The sequence below is a fragment of the Lithobates pipiens genome, unplaced genomic scaffold, assembly GCF_037356315.1.
Source record: "Lithobates pipiens isolate NorthernLeopardFrog02 unplaced genomic scaffold, aLitPip1_a1.2 Scaffold_10, whole genome shotgun sequence".
NCBI classification, from domain to species: Eukaryota; Metazoa; Chordata; class Amphibia; order Anura; family Ranidae; genus Lithobates; species Lithobates pipiens.
The window spans coordinates 3,506,772-3,525,931 of NW_027507686.1; the positions used below are offsets into that span (position 1 = coordinate 3,506,772).

The window sequence follows — 19,160 nt, forward strand, 5'->3', positions numbered from 1 at the left end:
ACATGAGCCTATTTATTACATGAACCCATTTATTACATGAGCTTATTTATTACATGAACCCATTTATTACATGAGCCCATTTATTACATGAACCCATTTATTACATGAACCCATTTATTAGCTGAACCCAATCATTACATGAGCCCATTCATTACATGAACCCATTTATTGCTTGAACCCATTTATTAGATGAGTCCATTTATTAGATGAGCCCATTTATTACATGAGTCCATTTATTATTAGTTGAGCCCATTCATTACATGAGACCATTTATTACATGAACCCATTTATTACATGAGCCTATTTATTACATGAGCCCATTTATTACATGAGCCCATTTATTACATGAACCCATTTATTAGCTGAACCCATTTATTAGCTGAACCCAATCATTACATGAGCCCATTCATTAAATGAGACCATTTATTGCTTGAACCCATTTATTAGATGAGTCCATTTATTAGATGAGCCCATTTATTACATGAACCCATTCCTTACATGAGCCTATTCATCAAAGAGCCTGTTTATTACATGATCCCATTTATTTAGATGAGCCCATTTATTAGATGAGCCCATTCGTTAGAAAATGGTACAGTGCATTGGGAAGTGATTCACAATGAATGGTACGGACCGCACCACACATAGAGCAGGTGCGTTGCCATACAGACCACAGGAAAGAGCTGACACTCTGGTAAATCACCTAAAATGGTTATCCTTTATTACAAAAGGGTGGCGTACGGCTTATATTAAAAAAAAACAACGTGTTTTGGCCATCAGGCCTAAATCATGAAACGCGTTGGGTATTTGTATCACCTCTACTCCAGCTGAGCAGAGTTTACGGCTCTTTCTTGTGGACTGTATAGTGCATGAGGTTATCAGAAACCTCTTTGCTTGAAGCACCCGGTACCAGGAGCTGTGGCTAGATGGGGGGGGGGGGGGTTGCAGCACTGTTTCACCTGTTCCAGGTGCACTGCCATGCGTTGTGGTGAGGCAGGTTTAAGCTCCCATTGCCACAACGTACAAGTATGAATAGGCCCTTAAACTGATGAAACAGATATGAAATCTAACCAAGCAGGACATAGGGGCTTTTTTTTTTTTCCAATAGCTTGATGCAAAGGCCGGTATTCAGCCATGACCCAGAGCCACCAATCACATCTCGCTTTCACCAGTGTAGTGTTGCTAGGCCGTTGCAAATGGGTTTTTATTTTATCATTGTGCTCTTGCTTTTCGCATTGTTATTATGGATGCACCATTGAAATTCTCAGCCCAGCTGAGCTCACGATCCACGCTGGCAAGCACTTGAGACAGATGTTGGACAGTTTTACAATACTATAGTGCGCTCGATGCCTGCACACCATTGGCTTAAAATGTATCTAAATTTGAATCTAATTTACATTTTTTTTTTTTTATCACTTTTTTTTGCTTTTGAATGCAGGTTTTGGCAACCCAGCCATGCGTTGTGCTGCGATGTAGTGCAGGTGCACCGGTAGTTATTGTCATGTGTGCTCTAGGATGTTACTCTAAATCAGTGGCAACGCACGTTGCAATCCAGTAACGCACAATGATTGGTCACTAAGGAAGACATTTCTTTTTTTCAGACCCTTTACATCAAGAGATCCCACGTGCTAAAAAGGCACCTTTGTTTTTTTGGGTGATTCGTTAAACGAGTCGACTTTTTTTTTTTTTTTTTTTGAGGAAGTCCTACAGCCTGTCTGAGGTTCCTATTGCTGTTGGTGGAGATATCTCCTCCCACTTCCTGAGCACCATCACTGGGACAGGTAATCAAAGAAAACCTCCCCACCTGGGGCAAAGACAATAACTACCACAAATAGTGTTTGGCTGTTGTCTGTGTTCCCTGAGACAGGAAGTGGGAGGGAATCTCCCCAATGGGGACAAAGACTGCAGTGCTGATAGATGTTCCAACCCTTTCCCACTTACCTCCAAAATTAAGGAGTAGCCCCCTCGAATTTTGCTTCACATCACTTCTCCCGATGCAAGAAATACCTAAAAGAAGCAAATAAGCACAAGCAACCCAAAAGTATATTAGATTAAATTAGATATTTAGAAAGCCCCTGTCTCCCACCCACAGTAGCCATTTTGAGATTCAAACCACTTAAAATTAAAGTAGACATTGGATGAGCCTGTCCCCATATTTTATTCCGGTGTCATGAACATCCATCACAAGGGGCTCTGGCCAAATGACTGGTTGTCAGTAAATTGAAGTCTTGCATTCTAATGCCGCGTACACACATGACCGGACTTTTCGAAGGACTAGGTGTGACGGAATTAATCCGTTGGGTATTACGATCGTGTATGGGCTCCAGCGGACTTTATTTTGCCCAAAAGTCAGACGGACCTAGAAATAAAACATATTTCAAATCTTTCCGACAGACATTCAATCCATTAGTCTGTATGCTAGTCCGACGGAGGAAAACCGACGCTAGGGCAGCTATTGGCTACTGGCTATGAATTTCCTTATTCTAGTCCGGTCGTACGTCATCACGTTCAAATCCATCGGACTTTGGTGTGATTGTGTGTGGCCAAGTCCGTTCGTTCGGAAAGTCCATCGTTACTCCACCTAAAGTCCGTCGGGAAGACGGTCGGACTTAGCCCGTCGAAAAGTCCGGTTGTGTGTACACGGCATTACAGGTTGTACCAAACTTTCCACCAAAATGGCTGCCTACCAAGCCATAGTTGTTCTTTTGCAAAACGAGTGTAATGCTGCGTACACACGATCGGAATTCTCATCGTAAAAAGCTCTGATGGTTTTCCCAACGGAATTCCGACGGAATTCGGCTCAAGCTGTCGTGCCTACATAAGGTCACACCAAATTCCGCGGTGACGTACAACACGTACGACGGGACTAGAAAAAGGAAGTTCAATAGCCAGTAGCCAATAGCTTCCGTCTCGTAGTTGAATCTGAGCAATGCGTGATTTTTGGCGTGTCGGAATTGCATTACACGCGATCGGAATTTCCGATAGAAAGTTTTTCCGTCTGGAAAATTGAGAACATGCTATCAATTTTCGGCTGGCGGAAATTCGGACAGCTAAATTCCGATGGAGCGCACGCACGGTCGCATTTTCCGATGAAAAGCTCTCATCTGTCTTTTTCTGGCCGGAATTTCCGATCGTGTGTACGCGGCATTAGGAGGGCTGGACCCCAATGGGAAAATCATTTTTGATCTCCAGTTCATGAGAGGAAACTCTACGCAGGGAAATTCTAAGCAAAGTGTAAAAAGATAAGATCCGCAGGTTAGTGTAAGTCCAGTAAATGTTTATTCATCTTAACAGAAGAAGAGAAAGCCAAGACTTTTCGGAGGTTCAAGGCTCCCCTTCATCAAGAGAAGCAAGAAGACACAAAATCATAACAGAATATCTATGGTGTACTAGAACTGCAAATCTCTGTATGAGTTTGCATCATCTTGATTCTCCTGAAGAAGGGGGACCTAGAACCCAAGAGACCTGTTGGGTTTATCTTCTGACCACTTATATCACAAATCTCTATATGATTTTGTGCCATCTTGATTCTCCTGAAGAAGGGGAACCTTGAACCCAAGAGACCTGTTGGGCTTACTTTATGACCAATTATATCACAAATCTCTATATGATTTTGTGCAATCTTGAATCTCCTGAAGAAGGGGAACCTTGAACCCAAGAGACCCGTTGGGCTTAGCTTATGAACATTTATATCACAAATCTCTATATGATTTTGTGCCATCTTGATTCTCCTGAAGAAGGGGAACCTTGAACCCAAGAGACCTGTTGGGCTTACTTTATGACCAATTATATCACAAATCTCTATATGATTTTGTGCCATCTTGATTCTCCTGAAGAAGGGGAACCTTGAACCCAAGAGACCTGTTGGGCTTATCTTCTGACTACTTATATTACAAATCTCTATATGATTTTGTTCTCTTTTGATTCTCCCGATGAAGGAGAGCTTTAACCTCCTGATACGTGTTGGGTTTATCTTCTGACTACCAAGAATATAGAACTTTTACTGGACTTGCACGAACCTGGTGCTTAGGTATTCTTTTGGATTTGTCATAACTAATGGCACAACCTGGGGATACACCAAAAGCATCCTGACCACCGTAGAACATTTCTAGACTCATCTTTACAAACATGGTATTCACATTTTAATTTGCTATTCCAGACACACTGGTTGGATTGGCCCAATGGCAGTCACATCAACATGACTGCAGAAAGGGCAACTGTTTCCATGGGGCAATAATAATGCCCAATTGTTCTCCTCCTCACAGCTCTGTGACTGGCTACATTGGCTCATCCCAGTAATCTGACAGCCAATCGCAGAACTGGAAGGAGAAGTCTTGCCAGCTGCACCATGGAAAGGGCCATCAAGAGAGGAATAGTACCTGTTATAAGAGGCAAGCTTAGCGGGAGGCAAGAAAAGTGTGCAACTGGGGGGAAAGGCCCCCCGTAATTTGGGATTTTTTTTGGTCACCTCAAAAGTGTAAAGAGACGACTTTTTTGCACGTGTGCAGTAGGAATTGTGGGAGTAAAGTATTTTTAAAGGGCCAGTCTCTCCAAAAACTGATATTTTGGTTATGGTTGAATCCCGGACTTGCTTTTTATATCTCTTCAAACGTACAGTGATGGGATCAGGTCTTCTTAATCTATTCACTTCCAAATAACCAAAATCAAAAAAAACACAAGGGGAAGGAGCCCTCTTCCTACTGCCTGCCTGGAGTCGGGAATACCGATGCCCAGAGCTAACTACACCTGCCATAAATTTACCTTTAAAGTGGTTGTAAACCTCAGACATGAAATATGAACAAAGCATATCGCTCTATAGCAGGGATATGCAACCAGCAGACCTCCAGCTGTTGCAAAACTACAATTCCCAGCATGCCTCTGCCTCTGGGTGTCATGCTTGTGGCTGTCAGAGTCTTGCTATGCCTCATGGGAGTTGTAGTTCTGCAACAGCTGGAGGTCCGCTAATTGCATATCCCGGCTCTATAGTGTGTATTTGTCTCAGTCCAGAGCACTAAGTGTCATTTCTGTCTGCTGCCTCCTTCCTTTGCTATTTGCATGAATCACTTCTGACACCAAGAGATAAAAAAAAAGGTGACATGGGAGAAAGCTCCAGCACACCGCCTGTGATTGGCAGCATCAGCTCTGTTCCTGCATACTGTTTGAAGAGGCGTGTGTCCCTTCCCTCCAGTCAGCTCTCGCTGAGCTCTTCAGAGTTTAACTTCAGTTCCCTGCCCCCTGCTTTCTGACAGCCGTAAAAAAAAAAAAAACTGCAGTCTGAACTGATGTAGAGGAGAAAGGGCTGCAGATAAACAAGTCCAACTTATGTAGGAGGATTTATTTTAGCTCCGTGTATCGCTGGAGGTCAGTCACTTCATTGGGTATATGGAAGGGTTTACAACCACTTTAAGGGTGAAAGCAGCCAGATCCTTTAAAAAAGGGTTTAGTGATTCAACTCCCCAGAATACTCCTGAAATTGAAAAATCCATTTTAGATGGAGTGACCCTTTAAGCCAGTCATTTAGTTACCCCCCCTCGAGTGCAAAGAGTCACTGCAGTACTGCCCATACCAACCTGTCCCACCCAACAAAAAAAAAAGTAAGCTAACACCCGATTGGTTGCTGTTGGCAGCGCCCACCAATGGACTTTGAACCCCTTTAGCGACCCCTGCTGGCCAATAAACAGAATAAAAAAAAAACATAAAAGCGTACCTGTTTTACAGCATCGGCAGCCACTCCATATGCTGAGGCATTATTCGGCTTTTCCTGTAAATGATAGGCGTACAATTATTAAGTTGCACCATATTTATTTGTACTTTAAAAAAAAGAAAGAAAAAAAAAAAAAATCACGCAGCATATTAAAAACCTGCTAGAATCGGATTATTATTATTATTATCAGTCCGCCGTCCATTTTTTGTTCATCTGCTTCATCGCTGTAGTCAGATATGAAGGAAAATTTATTTTTATACATCTTATGGTAAAAAAAAAAAAAAAAAAAAAAAAAAAAAAAAGAATAATATATAAAATATTTGGTGTGTGTATAAAGAGAAACCTGCCGTGTCTTTAATACTTCTCTGATTTCTTCTGCTATTGTACGTTTTGACGCTCTGTAACCTCCATTGCTGTTAAGGTGGCATCCATCTTTGTAGCATACAATTGTCTCTCTGTTGCTGTGTACTCTGTTATTTTTACCCCCCCCCCCCCCCCACACGTTTGCGGTATCCATGCAGACTGGTCCCCTGTTCCTATCGTTTTGCCAAGTCCTAAAGATATCAAATCATGAAAATTCACTCTCTCTCCCCCGCCTATTTAGAGCAGGATTGGAGGAGTTTGTGGACGTTCGATCACAGCATGGATTACTGCCCTTCGAAGACTCTCTTGCACTACCTCTTAAGTTCACAGCCCTGTATGGAACTTCAAAAAAAAAAAAGGCCATCTAAGCTTCGCGTTTATACCAAATTGTCATCGTGGGAAAAAAGACATTGGACAGTCCCCGGGAACCTCTGTCCTAGACTTTTTACTTTGAAAAAAAAAAAAGCAGCTTTAAATATATCATCCTCTGTCCCAAGGATTAGTGAACAGGGACCTCGCAGCTGGAGGCCCGTTAGAGGTCGAAGCTTTAAAGATGACAGCTCTCTCGCTCGTTTTTAGATCTGCAGAGGCCTCCATATAAACCAATACAGATGTAGATTTCGGTGGCATCACGGAGAGTTACTATACGGCGTTTTTTCTTGTGTCACACGGCCAAATCGCATCAGTCCTTTTTCTCTGTCCTCGTTCTATTGTAATGTTGGAGAAAAAAAAAAAAGCAGCAGTCTTGTAGTTTCGGAGTCCTGAACGTTGGGAAGTCTAAATGGTAATTGTTCATATTTTTTTGGTTGTTTAATGTTCCCCCCCCGCTATCAGAAGGTACCTAGGCCACTGTGATGGACTTCAATCAGAAGATACAGTCTTAGAACCACAATTTTGCTTTATATATGGCATACACATGCCCTTAGTTAAGGTACACTGTACGGGCAAAGGGATGTGGACACCTCTCAAATATCCATAAAGACGTAGTTTGATGTGTTAGGTGTGGAGGAACATGAGTGACCTACAAAGAGCCCCCTGACCTCAACCCTACTGAACATTCTTTGGGATGAACTAGAATGCCAGTTGTGAGCCAGGTCTTCTCATCCAACATCAATACCTGCTCTCACAAAGGATTAGGCTTATTCATAGAGGTAGCTCTATGACTAAGCCCAATCCAGATGAACCCAATCCAAATGAGTTTGGTGTGGAGAACATGAGTGGCCTATACAAAGCCCTGATCTCAGCCCTGCTGAACATCTTTGGGGTGAACTAGAATGCCAGCAGTGAGCCGGATCTTCTCATCCAACATCAATACCTGATCTCACAAAGGATTAGGCTTATTCATAGAGGTAGCTCTATGACTAAGCCCAATCCGGATGAACCCAATCCATAAAGACCTGGTTTGATGAGTTTGGTGTGGAGAACATGAGTGGCCTATACAGAGCCCTGATCTCAGCCCTGCTGAACATCTTTGGGGTGAACTAGAATGCCATCAGTGAGACGGATCTTCTCATCCAACATTAATACCTGATCTCACAAATGATTAGGCTTATTCATAGAGGTAGCTCTATGACTTGGTGTGAAGAACTCAAGTGGCCTGCGCAGAGCCCTGACCTCAACCCTACTGAACACCTTTTGGGATGAATTGGAATACCAAGGTCCTTTTTGTGGCGCCCTACGTGAGGCCCAACATGTAAGCCCCGGTCTTCTCATCCAACATTAATACCCGATCTCACAAATGATCTTTTGGCTGAATGGGCACAACGTCCCACAGACACACTCCAACATCTTGTAGAAGGCCTTCCCAGAAGAGTGTAGTTGTTATGGAAAGGGATTAGGGGGAGGGTAAATCCATATAAATGCCAATGGTTTTGGAATGGCATGGCCAACAGTTTCATCAGGAGTCCACAAACCTTTGCCCATATAGTGTAGACATGGTGCAAGGCTTCAGGGCTGTCAGGCTTTCCTTGCTTCACTACCTATAAGTTACTGAAACAGGTACACAGAAAAAAAGCAGGTAGAGAAGTAACTTATCCAGGTCAATGACTCACAAAGAAGTACAGAAAAGCCAAGGGTGACATCTCTGAAGCTTCCACCTTAGAAAATATGTTAACAATGGCAGCAACCTTTTTCCTGTCCTGACAAATTTCCATTAAAGGTCAACTCCATCCAAAACGAATGTGTCTGTTTTAAGTAGTCTCAGGTGAGTTGGGTCCCTTTCAAGTATCTCTGTAGTAGTTCAATGCCGCTGCCCTCCCACAAGGCCATAATGAAGGTGTCACCCCCTCTCATCTGGTCTCTCCAAATTCTTTTGTCTACATTGGCCTTTCTCAACCTTTTTTTAACATGGAGGAACCCTTGAAATACTTTCTGGTTTCGGGGGGAACCCCTGTTGATGATTACCATATCTCCAGTTTAGGGTACATTAGTGTGATGGTCAAAAGGAAGGATGCCCCTTACATTTAGGGACAGGAGGAAGAATCCCCCACTTATTGATAGCTAGAAGGATCATCTGTTACCCATCTGAGAGGCAGAGGTTGCTCATTGCTCAAGAAACCCCTGGCAACCTCTGGAGGAACCCTGGATGAGAAAGGCTGGTCTACATCATAGAAGAAACATCAGAAAATCACGATCACGTTATCTTGTTTTGTGTTGGCTGTTAGTAGGGAACTAATGAGAATTCCAGTAGATAAAGGTTATCCTTGAATTTCTTGAGAGATCCCAGAATACACCACACAACTTATCATCAAGACCCACCACCATGGTTTTTTAAGAAAAGTTACTATGTTATGCCCATGCAATAATAGGATCATTAGGATTGGGTATTGGCTGCAGAGATATTCAAACACCCTAAATTCATCATTTACCCTACAGTCTAATTCCATCTAATATTAGTATCTACCAATCTCATCCATATCATTTCTGTGGCTGCTGTAAAGTTGTGTCACACTACCTTCTTATATATTGCATTCTCTATCAGCACCAGAACCACCCAAAAGCCTCCACCAATACAAAGCCAATTGATGGTGACTTGGACCTCCACCAATACAGTAAATTGATGGCGACTTGGGCATCCACCAGTACCAAGTCAATTGATGGTGACTTGGGCCTCCACCAGTACAAAGTCAATTGATGGTGACTTGGGCCTCCACCAATACAAAGCCAATTGATGGTGACTTGGGCCTCCACCAATACAGTAAATTGATGGCGACTTGGGCATCCACCAGTACCAAGTCAATTGATGGTGACTTGGGCCTCCACCAGTACAAAGTCAATTGATGGTGACTTGGGCCTCCACCAGTACAAAGTCAATTGATGGTGACTTGGGCCTCCACCAATATAGTAAATTGATGGTGACTTGGGCATCCACCAGTACAAAGCCAATTGATGGTGACTTGGGCATCCACCAGTACAAAGCCAATTGATGGTGACTTGGGGCTCCACCAATACAAAGTCAATTGATGGTGACTTGGGCCTCCACCAATAAAAAGTCAATTGATGGTGACTTGGGCCTTCACCAATACAAAGCCAATTGATGGTGACTTGGGCCTCCACCAATACAGTAAATTGATGGTGACTTGGGCCTCCACCAATACAGTAAATTGATGGTGACTTGGGCATCCACCAGTACAAACTCAATTGATGGTGACTTGGGCCTCCACCAATACAAAGTCAATTGATGGTGACTTAGGCCTTCATCAATACAAAGTCAATTGATGGTGACTTGGGCCTCCACCAATACAAAGTCAATTGATGGTGACTTGGGCCTCCACCAATATAGTAAATTGATGGTGACTTGGGCATCCACCAGTACAAAGCCAATTGATGGTGACTTGGGGCTCCACCAATACAAAGTCAACTGATGGTGACTTGGGCCTCCACCAATACAAAGTCAATTGATGGCGACTTGGGCCTCCACCAATATAGTAAATTGAGGGTGACTTGGGCCTCCACCAATACAAAGTCAACTGATGGTGACTTGGGCCTCCACCAATACAAAGTCAATTGATGGCGACTTGGGCCTCCACCAATATAGTAAATTGAGGGTGACTTGGGCCTCCACCAATACAAAGCCAGTTGATGGTGACTTGATTCTTTGGCTCTCTACAATGTAGAACAAAGAACTGGAATCCAATGACACCATTGTTTCAATCCCTTAAGAGCGGCGGAGGCATTACTTACTGCAGGGACATTTTCACAATGGAGTCTCTATAAGAAGCCCAAATAATATTTAACCAAAGCATCATATTGATAGATGGAGAGAGGACACTTAAGAAGTGATGCTTGAAGGCCACCAGAGACCTCTTCCTCAGGCACCAGTGACTGTCCCTGTTGCTTGAGGTCCCTAATGGCCTCCAAACTTCACTTCTCATGGGTGACACAAATCGCCCCCTCTTCATCTTTGAATATGGTGGTGATGTCATAGCATTTGGACTTTTGCTATAAAGCCACCATTTGTTCCTTCACCTAACCACTTGCTGATGGTCTATTGCTGTATGGACCAATCTATAAGAAGCCACTTAGAATACAAGTTCATGTTTTGGATGGAGTTTGCCATTAATGAGTCATTATTATTTACTCCTAATGTTGAGTCCTAATCAATTCCCTTAATCGTTAATGCCCCTGCTATCTATCATAAGCAATTCTGTTCTAATCACAGACATCCTATAAGTACTATGGAGGTTGGGGAACCATCAGAGGTCAGCCGATCTTCTAGAAGGGACTCTTGCTTTAAGAAGACTGTGGAGCCGAATGGAAAGGATAGGTGTGTTCCTGTTGGGGGAGGCAGGGCCATCATGGCCCCAGCAGACACGGAGCTGCGTATCTTTGCATGCTAGTATCTCAATGTGTTATACGTCTGATCTGTGGCAGCTGTAATCATTCATTCAGATCAATGTCTGTTCTGTGATCTGTATATGTGTCATAAAGAAAAGTTTAATACAAAGGACGTGTCTTGTCTTACTAATGACTATTACTATCAATACCCGCCAGAACCCGATATAAGACATCAATAAGTGTCTCCACCCACATCCCAGAATGCCAACGTCCTGGAAATGCCATATAGAAATTTCCAAATCCCTCCCTCTCTTTTCAAAAATGCCATATAAAACACAACAGTGATATTGGTTTGGGGCTTTTTCTAGGCTTTCTCAACCTTTTAACCCTAGAGGAACCCCAAAATAAATGTTAATTTCTCAAGGAACCCTTACTAAAACCAATTCATCAGGACTCAATAGGAACAATGCCCCTTATATTGGTGGTCAATAGTAAGAATGTCTCCCTTAAAGAGGAAGTAAACCCTGATGGGTGTTACTTCCTCCTTGATTCCCTGCAAAGGTAAAGCATAATGAACTACTATGCATCGCATCGCATTGCATAGTAGTCCATTATGTGTCACTTACCTGACACAGGAGCCAGCTATGTCACGGCTGTCCCCTGTAGCACGGCGCATCCATCTTCTCGGTGGGTCTCGCCGCTCTGCAGCTGTCATTCGGCGAAGCCGCGATGACGTCACTCCTGCACATGCGCACGGGAGCCGCCACTCGCGGCATATCGCCGTTGACCATGGCGCGCTCAGTGCATGCGCCGTAGGCAGTGGTGCCTGTCTTTCGGCAAATATCTCCTAAACCGTGTAGGTTTAGGAGATATTTCTTGGACCTACAGGTAAGCCTTAATCTAGGCTTACCTGTAGGTCAAACTTGGTTGTAAGGGTTTACAACCACATTAAAGTGGTGCTCAGAATGCCACCCTAAAGACAGCTGAAAACTATATTTGGCGTCATGCTGCTGGCTTTGCCAAGTGGTACTGAACCTTCAACTCTGTAGGCATCATCAAATAGGTGGTTCATCAGCCACAGCTTAAAGTGGTTGTAAACCATTACAAACCACTTTGACCTACAGGTAAGCCTAGATTAAGGCTTACCTGTAGGTCCAAGAAATACAGTGGTGTGAAAAAGTGTTTGCCCCCTTCCTCATTTCCTGTTCCTTTGCATGTTTGTCACACTTAAGTGTTTCGGAACATCAAACCAATTTAAACAATAGTCAAGGACAACACAAGTAAACACAAAATGCAATTTGTAAATGAAGGTGTTTATTATTAAAGGTGAAAAAAAATCCAAACCATCATGGCCCTGTGTGAAAAAGTGATTGCCCCCCTTGTTAAAACATACTATAACTGTGGTTGTCCACACCTGAGTTCAATTTCTCTAGCCACACCCAGGCCTGATTATTGCCACACCTGTTCACAATCAAGGCATCACTTAAATAGGAGCTGCTTGACACAGTAAGGTCCACCAGAAGATCCTTAAAAGCTACACATCATGCCGAGACCCAAAGAAATTCAGGAACAATTGAGAAAGAAAGTAATTGAGATCTATCAGTCTGGAAAGGGTTATAAAGCCATTTCCAAAGCTTTGGGAATCCAGCGAACCACAGTGAGAGCCATTATCCACAAATGGCGAAGACATGGAACAGTGGTGAACCTTCCCAGGAGTGGCCGGCCGGCCAAAATGACCCCAAGAGCGCAGCGACGACTCATCCAAGAGGTCACAAAAGACCCCACAACAACGTCCAAGGAACTGCAGGCCTCACTTGCCTCAGTTAAGGTCAGCGTTCATGCCTCCACCATCAGGAAAAGACTGGGCAAAAATGGCCTGCATGGCAGAGTTCCAAGGAGAAAACCACTGCTGAGCAAAAAGAACATCAAAGCTCGTCTCAATTTCTCCACAACACATCTTGATGATCCCCAAGACTTTTGGGACAACATTCTGTGGACCGATGAGACAAAAGTGGAACTCTTTGGAAGGTGTGTGTCCAAGTATATCTGGCGTAGAAGGAACACTGCATTTCATAAAAAGAACATTATACCAACAGTAAAATATGGTGGTGGTAGTGTGATGGTCTGGGGCTGTTTTGCTGCTTCAGGACCTGGAAGACTTGCCGTGATAAAAGGAACTATGAATTCTGCTGTCTACCAAGAGATCCTGAAGGAGAATGTCCGACCATCTGTTCGTGCACTCAAGCTGAAACGAACTTGGGTTCTGCAGCAGGACAATGATCCTAAACACACCAGCAAGTCCACCACCGAATGGCTGAAGAAAAACAAAATGAAGACTTTGGAGTGGCCTAGCTAAAGTCCTGACCTGAATCCTATTGAGATGTTGTGGTATGACCTTAAAAAGGCCGTTCATGCTTGAAAACCCTCTAATGTAACTGAATTAGGACAATTCTGCAAAGATGAGTGGGCCAAAATTCCTCCAGGACGCTGTAAAAGCCTCATTGCACGTTATCGCAAACGCTTGGCTGCAGTTGTTGCTGCTAAGGGTGGCCCAACCAGTTATTAGGTTTAGGGGGCAATCACTTTTTCACACAGGGCCATGATGGTTTGGATTTTTTTTCACCTTTAATAATAAACACCTTCATTTACAAATTGCATTTTGTGTTTACTTGTGTTGTCCTTGACTATTGTTTAAATTGGTTTGATGTTCCGAAACACTTAAGTGTGATAAACATGCAAAGGAACAGGAAATGAGGAAGGGGGCAAACACTTTTTCACACCACTGTATCTCCCAAACCTATACGATTTAGGAGATATTTGCCCGAAGATGGGCACCGCTATCTACGGCGCATGCGCCGTAGACAGCGGCGCGCAGGCGCACTGAGCGGGGCATCGTCGATGACGGCAATGCCGCGAGTGTCGGCTCTCGTGCGCATGCGTGGGAGTGACGTCATCGCTGCTCCGGCGAATCACAGCGCCAGAGCAGCGAGACCCACGGAGACCCACCAAGAAGATGGACGCTCGGAACTACAGGGGACAGCGGTGACTTCGCTGGCTCCTGTGTCAGGTAAGTGACACATAATGGACTACTATGTGATGCGATGCGATGCGATGCATAGTAGTCCATTATGCTTTGCCTTTACAGGGAATGAAAGAGGAAGTAAACTCATCAGGGTTTACTTCCTCTTTAAGGAACCCTTAGCAACCTCTGGAGGAACCCCAGTATTCAACGGAACCCTGGTTGAGAATGGCTGTTCTAGATTATAAGTAAACTACAAATGTTATTTGTCGTGATACAAAGAAAACATGAAAATGAAACAAAGCTATTAAAACGTCTAGTGATCACAGTACAACGGGGGTAACAATTTCAAATTTTTTCAAAGCATTTCGAGATATTCTCTTCAAGGGAAATGAGAAGGTACAGACAGAAGCCAATGGATGACATACAACATGATAAAAAAACACATCACACTGGAGGGGTGCCCCACCGTCACTCCCCAGGTGGACCCAGAACGTCTTATGCTGCGTACAGACGACCAGACTTTTCGGCGGACTAGGTCCGACGGTCTTCCCAAATGAACGGACTTGGCCACACACAAGCGCACCAAAGTCAGACGGATCTGAACGTGATGACGTACGACGGGACCAGAATAAGGAAGTTCATAGCCTGTAGCCAATAGCTGCCCTCACGTCGGTTTTCGTCCGTCGGACCAGCATACAGACAAACTGATTTTTCGACCGGACCTCGAGTCCGTTGGAAATATTTGAAACATGTTTTATTTCTAGGTCCGTCTGACTTTTGGGAGCCCATACACAATCGTAATATCCCAGTCCGTCGAAAAGTCCGGTCGCGTGTACGCGGCATTACTCAGCAAGGTCCACAGACACCAATCTTAGTATAATAAGGATGTTGTAACACAGATCATCCTACTCAGAAAACCAAATGGGGCCCAAGGTGGACTATGCAGAAGTCTAAGACAGATATATTTCCAACTTATAGAAATTTGGACTGGGGTCCCCCCTCTGCAACCGAAACTAGGAGCCCAAATAGTATGTTACAGAGCAGGGGGTCAAACACAATTGAATTGCGGGGGCCACATCACCATTATGGCTGCCAACAAAGGGCCGGTTGTATCTGTAAGATTATATAAATGTATCCAGGGCATTTTTTTCTCAGAGACTAAACGCAGGAACTCAACCACGCCACCCCCCACCCCCACACACACACACACACCGAACCGCATCAAATAGTGGGTGTGGCAAAACAGTGGGCGGATCTTTAAGGAGCAATAAATACCATGAGTGCATTATATGCTGAGTTCAGGGATGAACTATGTACAGAGTTCAGGGGTGCGATATGTACTGAGTGCAGGGTTTGGGGTTGCCCTATGGACAGAGCGCAGAGTTCAGGAGTGTGCTATGTACAGAGAGCAGTTTTAGGGGTGCCCTATGCGCAGAGTTCAGGGATGTGCTACGTACTGAGTACAGGGCCAAGGGTGCGCTATGTACAAAAAGCAGGGTTCAGCAGTGTGCTGTGTACAAAGTGCAGTTTCAGGGGTGCCCTATGTACAAAGTGCAGGGTTCAGGAGTGTGCTATGCACAGTGCAGGGTTCAGCATTGGTGTCAGTGGGAGGAATAGTGCCCCATCATTGGTGTCAGTGGGAGGAATGGTGCCCCATCATTGGTTTCAGTGGGAGGAATAGTGCCCCATCATTGGTGTCAGTGGGAGGAATAGTGCCCCATCATTGGTGTCAGTGGGAGGAATTGTGCCCCATCATTGGTGTCAGTGGGATGAATAGTGTCCCATCATTGGTGTCAGTGGGAGGAATAGTGCCCCCATCATTGGTGTCAGTGGGAGAAATATTGCCCCATCATTGGTGTCAGTGGGAGGAAAATGCCCCATCATTGGTATCAGTGGGAGGAATAGTGCCCCCTCATTGGTATCAGTGGGAGGAATAGTGCCCCCTCATTGGTGTCAGTGGGAGGAATAGTGACCCATCATTGGTATCAGTGGGAGGAATAGTGCCCCCTCATTGGTGTCAGTGGGAGGAATAGTGACCCATCATTGGTATCAGTGGGAGGAATAGTGCCCCATCATTGGTATCAGTGGGAGGAATAATGCCCCATCATTGGTGTCAGTGGGAGGAAAATGCCCCATTATTGTGTTAGGGGGAGGAATAGTGCCTCATCATTGGTGTCAGTGGGATGAATAGTGCCCGATCATTGGTGTCAGTGAGAGGAATAGTGCGCCATCACTGGTGTCAGTGGGAGGAATAGTGCCCCATCATTGGTGTCAGTGGGAGGAATAGTGCCCCATCATTGGTGTCAGTGGGAGGAATAGTGCCCCATCATTGGTGTCAGTGGGAGGAATAGTGCCCCATCATTGGTGTCAGTGGGGGGGAATAGTGCCCCATCATTGGTGTCAGTGGGAGGAATAGTGCACCATCATTGTTGTCAGTGGGAGGAATAGTGCCCCATCATTGGTGTCAGTGGGAGGAATATTGCCCCATCATTGGTGTCAGTGGGAGGAATAGTGCCCCATCATTGGTGTCAGTGGGAGGAATAGTGCCCCATCATTGGTGTCAGTGGGAGGAATAGTGCCCCATCATTGGTGTCAGTGGGAGGAATAGTGCCCCATCATTGGTGTCAGTGGGGGGGAATAGTGCCCCATCATTGGTGTCAGTGGGAGGAATAGTGCACCATCATTGTTGTCAGTGGGAGGAATAGTGCCCCATCATTGGTGTCAGTGGGAGGAATATTGCCCCATCATTGGTGTCAGTGGGAGGAATAGTGCCCCATCATTGGTGTCAGTGGGAGGAATAGTGCCCCATCATTGGTGTCAGTGGGAGGAATAGTGCCCCATCATTGGTGTCAGTGGGAGGAATAGTGCCCCATCATTGGTGTCAGTGGGAGGAATAGTGCCCCATCATTGGTGTCAGTGGGAGGAATAGTGCCCCATCATTGGTGTCAGTGGGAGGAATAGTGCCCCATCATTGGTGTCAGTGGGAGGAATAGTGCCCCATCATTGGTGTCAGTGGGAGGAATAGTGCCCCATCATTGGTGTCAGTGGGAGGAATAGTGCCCCATCATTGGTGCCAGTGGGGGGAATTATGCCCCACTACAAGTATCAGTGGATAAAAGTGCCCTAAGGCCGAATAAAAGCAAGCAAATGGACGCATCTGGCCCATGGGCCGCAGTTTGGAGACCACTGCATTAGATCATAGGAATACTTCCATAAAAGTCTGTTCTGGTCCAGGATTTACCAAAACGAAACACTTTGGGGGCCGATTCACACCATAGAAACGCAGTCCGGATGCGTTGCAGATGCTTTTCTGCATGAATAATTTTTGATGTGTTCCAGTGCGTTTTGATGCAGTCCAGTTAATTTTTTTCCCCCTCTTCTTTTCTTAACCATAAAGCGGAACCTTCACTCATTTGTTCATCTATTAAATCTTCTGCTCTTGTTGTTGGTATAACTTTGGATAGTAAAACATTTTTTTTCTGCCAGTAAATCCCTTATACAGCCCACTTCCTGTTTCTTGTCTGGTCATTAGCCTAGGCTTATGACATCATGCACAGCTTCGCTCTCACTCTTGTTTGCCAGGAAGGGGGGGGGGGATGAGTCATAAGAGGGCCAGTGAGAGCTGCAGAGCTGGAGGTGTGCCTCTGTGTAAATCCAGGAAGTGAACAGGCAGCAGCTTCAGCTGCCCACAGTTAAAATGGCTGCAGCCAGACTCAGTGGAGGGAGATTTCTCCCTCTTTTTTCTTAACCTCAATAAGGACATGTATGCGATTTTGATGCTTTTTACTGTGTTCCAGTACAGTCCAGTGTGGGAAAAATGCAACGTGTTCTACTTTTTTTCCCTGGAACTGGGAGCGCCGGTGTGAACTATGCCATTAAAAAACCATATAACCTACTTCCCATGCATTTTTGATCCAGAAAAAAAAACGCACTGGACTGCATGTTGTGTGAACTGGCCCTCAATTTGTAGGCAGTCAGGCAGGCCCCACCCACTACATAGCTGAAGGTAAATCTAAAGGAAATTGCATAAGAAAATTGTATAATATATGGCCAGCTTAACATTAAAAAACAGATTACAAGGCCCATCTATCCCCCTTAGATGGCGGTTGGTGGCGGTGTTGGTTGGTTGGTGGCTGTGCTGGTTGGTTGGTGTAGGTGTTGGTTGGTGGCTGTGCTGGTTGGTTGGTGGAGGTGTTGGTTGGTGGCTGTGCTGGTTGGTTGGTGAAGGTGTTGGTTGGTTGGTGGCTGTGCTGGTTGGTGGCTGTGCTGGTTGGTTGGTGGAGGTGTTGGTTGGTGGCTGTGCTGGTTGGTTGGTGAAGGTGTTGATTGGTTGGTGGCTGTGCTGGTTGGTGGTTGTGGATGTGTTGGTTGGTGGAGGTGTTGGTTGGTGGCTGTGCTGGTTGGTGGAGGTGTTGGTTGGTGGCTGGGTTGGTTGGTGGCTGTGCTGGTTGGTTGGTGGCGGTGTTGGTTGGTGGCTGTGCTGGTTGGTTGGTGGAGGTGTTGGTTGATGGCTGTGCTGGTTGGTTGGTGGAGGTGTTGGTTGGTGGCTGTGCTGGTTGGTTGGTGGAGGTGTTGGTTGGTGGCTGTGCTGGTTGGTTGGTGAAGGTGTTGATTGGTTGGTGGCTGTGCTGGTTGGTGGAGGTGTTGGTTGGTGGCTGTGCTGGTTGGTGGAGGTGTTGGTTGGTGGCTGTGCTGGTTGGTGGAGGTGTTGGTTGGTGGCTGTGCTGGTTGGTTGGTGGCTGTGCTGGTTTGTTGGTGGAGGTTTTGGTTGGTGGTGGTGTTGGTTGGTGGAGGTGTTGGCAGTGCTGGTTGGTGGCTGTGCTGGTTGGTTGGTGGAGATGTTATTTGTTGGTGGTGCTGGTTGGTGGTGGTGTTGGTTGGTGGCTGTGCAGGTTGGTTGGTGGAGGTGCTGGTTGGTGGCAGTGTTGGTTGGTTGGTTGGTGGCTGTGCTGGTTGGTGGTTGTGGAGGTGTTGGTTGGTGGAGGTGTTGGTTGGTGGCTGTGCTGGTTGGTGGAGGTGTTGGTTGGTTGGTGGCTGTGCTGGTTGGTTGGTGGCTGTGCTGGTTTGTTGGTGGAGGTTTTGGTTGGTGGTGGTGTTGGTTGGTGGAGGTGTTGGCAGTGCTGGTTGGTGGTGGTGGTGTTGGTTGGTGGCTGTGCTGGTTGGTTGGTGGAGATGTTATTTGTTGGCGGTGCTGGTTGGTGGTGGTGTTGGTTGGTGGCTGTGCAGGTTGGTTGGTGGAGGTGCTGGTTGGTGGCAGTGTTGGTTGGTTGGTTGGTGGCTGTGCTGGTTGGTTGGTTG

At 45.5% G+C, this 19,160-nt stretch overlaps 1 protein-coding gene across 2 annotated transcripts in view; it reads left to right on the forward strand.

Moving 5' to 3' along the window:
• CBFA2T3 (CBFA2/RUNX1 partner transcriptional co-repressor 3) overlaps nt 1-11,009 on the forward strand; it is a 97,805-nt gene extending 86,796 nt beyond the window's left edge. For both annotated transcript variants that reach the window (XM_077451075.1, XM_077451078.1), the window contains one exon: nt 1-11,009. This exon is cut by the window's left edge and continues 2,250 nt beyond it. The gene's annotated coding sequence lies outside the window, so the exon portion shown is untranslated.
• Nucleotides 11,010-19,160: the final 8,151 nt, after the last annotated feature.